A 2,702-nucleotide genomic window follows, 5' to 3' on the forward strand; every position below is an offset into this window, starting at 1 on the left:
AACAAAACAAAAAAAAAAGGGGGGGGGGGGGTGGGAGCAATAAAAGTCACGATGAGTCAAAGAGGTAATTATGTGTGATAGCAGGGTTCCTTTGGCTGGGGACCAGCAAGAGACACTGTCTGCATCCAGCCCCTGGGATGAGCATGACAGAGCAGTTTGTGCTGCCGAGAATTAAGTCTCCAGACAGGAGAAAGGCAGCCATCCGAGACTGGGCCAGGCCTAACTCAGACACGCACAAGTCATTAAGCTAATGTCTCTTAGCTAATTGCACACACAGAGACATATCCTGCAAGGAAAACAGCCTGAGAAACAGCCTCACGGAATGGGCATTAAACAAATGCATTAAGCAGGGGAACAGTAATCCTTCCTCAGTGCCAGCAGGGTGTGAGGCATTTCTCATCCACAGGACCACAGCCATTCAGTCATGCTCAGCCCACAGGAATCCCACAGAAGCAAGAAACTGCAAGAAGCTACAAGCCCCCCATCACTGCTTTGTGTACAAAGGCTCAGGGCAAAGAGGAAGAGATGTGACTGACGATATGTGTGTGCTGTTAAACACACCTCCCTGGAAGGGACTGTGAGCCCCAGGTTTAGATTTAGTAATGAAATCATAAAATGTGAGCAGCAGAAGGAGCCCAAGACTTCTGGGTGTTTGCAGCTCTGCCTGTTTGCTCAGTGATTCAACACAGTATTACTGGGCTTCTCAGAAAAGGGCCATGAGTCATCCACACCATTGGTTCCTTCCCTCTCCAGAAAACCCCTAAACCAAGAGAGTGAACATGGGAGAACAACAGTTTTCTGAATGGGACCAGTTGGCCTCCCAGATTCCCCCATCTTTTCTCATGCTGATTATCTGTAAGCCTCAATATCCTCCAAGCAGAAGTGGAGGATGTGTAGCCTGATGTCCTCAGATGTCAGTGCTTGAGAGTTAAGAGCTGATGGTTTTTAAAGTCAAAAAGAGACATCATAAGGACATTCTGTTTTCCTTCCTTCAAACACTGACAGCTCTCCCCAAGCCACTTATGACAAATGCTTACTAATCTCCAACTTGGAACTTCCAGATGTAACATTACTATCATCTCACTTCATCACTGTGTGGCCATCCTTATTGCAGGGAAACTGTTCCTATCACAGAATTTTAGAATTTTATTGCTGGAAAGGACCTCTGGAAGTCTCTGCTCCAACCCCAACTCAAAGCAAGGCCAACCAGATCTACTTGGCCAGAAGATGTCCAACCAACACTTAACCTGTTGCTGGAGTTTCAGTCATCACTTCTTGTCAGGTCTGCAATGAATGCAGAGAACTGATGAGGCCATTTCACCTAACAGCAAAATATTTTGTGTATTTAAAAACAAATGTTTTCAAAAAGGCTTTCCTTCTTCAGATCCTTTAGCCTTTCCTCATAGGTCATATTTTTGAGACTGATGATATTTTATGCCTGCTTCTCACAGACAATTGCCAGTCTCCAGCCACACAGATCCTGGAGCTGCCAACCTCATGAAGACTACTGTGACTGTAGATGGGAAGAGTCAGATGCCTCCATGGCTTCCTCCATGGAGAGGAGAAAACAGAAGGCTGGCAAAGCAGAAACAGCTCATCAGATGCTCTGAACACCCTTGGCTCGTCCCTTGGCTCCCTTCTTCTCACATCTCTGACAACCTCAAGCAAGAAGATGTATGAAAATTCCACGTGCTCAGTTCAGCTGTTGTACTTCTTGCTGTGCCAACGTTCCATGCTCCAGCTCTTTCCCCGGGCTAACATCATAAAAGAGTGGAAAACCTTACTCATGAAACCATACTGTTACCTAACTGTACCATCCTAAACCCCTCCCCCACACCCAGAGGAAAGCCCTCTTGTGTCATGAGCAGGCTGAACACAGACCAACTGCTGACCAGCAAACTGGGAGGAGAGACACTCCTGGCAAGATGTGTTCCTCAGGATCCAGAAAAACTAGGACCAGGTTTCCCTTGGCTGTAAGCCCACTCTTGGGTATCCCCTACTCTGCAAATTCCTTTGTAGCATCACCCCCATGCTCTTCCCAGTCCTGTCCTGGGAGGTGTGCTTCACCATCCTTCCTTGCATGTTCCTATCCCAAACAAGAGCACTTGTTACCTTCCTGACCATGAGAAAAACCTTCACTCGACTTCTCTTCAACCTGCCCTAGTCCTGTGTACTCCCCACATCCTCCCACTCCCCAAACACGTGCATTTTAGAACCAAGAAATTCCTCTCAAACAGGAGGTGCTTGAGGACAAGAGGACTTTGAAAAGAAAGGGCCTTGCCATGTTAACTAGAGGTGCCTGCCAGCCAACAGCCCAGCCCCTGAACACACAAGGAATTTTGACCTCACATAGTGAAATTTCCTAGAACTTTAAACCTTTGTTGTTGTTGTGTCATTGTCGTCCTCTCTTTGGCTCTCTCTTGCTTTTCAATTTTCCACTTGGCAACCACATTGAAATGATGCAAGGGAGCAACCGCTGCTTAACTGCAAATTATTAATTAGCTGCCAAGGAGTCTGTGCATGACTGCACGCAGGGCAAGGGGGGCTCTGTCCTACATTACAAAATCAACGGACTGGCTTGGCACTGCTTTTCTGCTCAGAGATATAATTTAGTGGTGAGTCTCCATTTGTTCCAGAGCTGATTCCTAAAAGAGAAGGCACTTGCACGGTCTGCTGAGAGGGAGAGGGGGAGAATAAAACCA

The 2,702-nt window shown here is 47.0% G+C and overlaps 1 long non-coding RNA gene across 1 annotated transcript; it reads left to right on the forward strand.

Moving 5' to 3' along the window:
• Positions 1-1,809: 1,809 nt before the first annotated feature.
• LOC128810130 (uncharacterized) lies at positions 1,810-2,379 on the forward strand. Its single transcript, XR_008437954.1, has 2 exons — positions 1,810-1,960; positions 2,238-2,379. It is a non-coding gene; the product is annotated as an uncharacterized LOC128810130 (long non-coding RNA).
• The last annotated feature ends 323 nt before the right edge of the window (positions 2,380-2,702 follow it).

Source organism: Vidua macroura, chromosome 7 (assembly GCF_024509145.1).
Source record: "Vidua macroura isolate BioBank_ID:100142 chromosome 7, ASM2450914v1, whole genome shotgun sequence".
In the NCBI taxonomy this organism is placed as follows: Eukaryota; Metazoa; Chordata; class Aves; order Passeriformes; family Viduidae; genus Vidua; species Vidua macroura.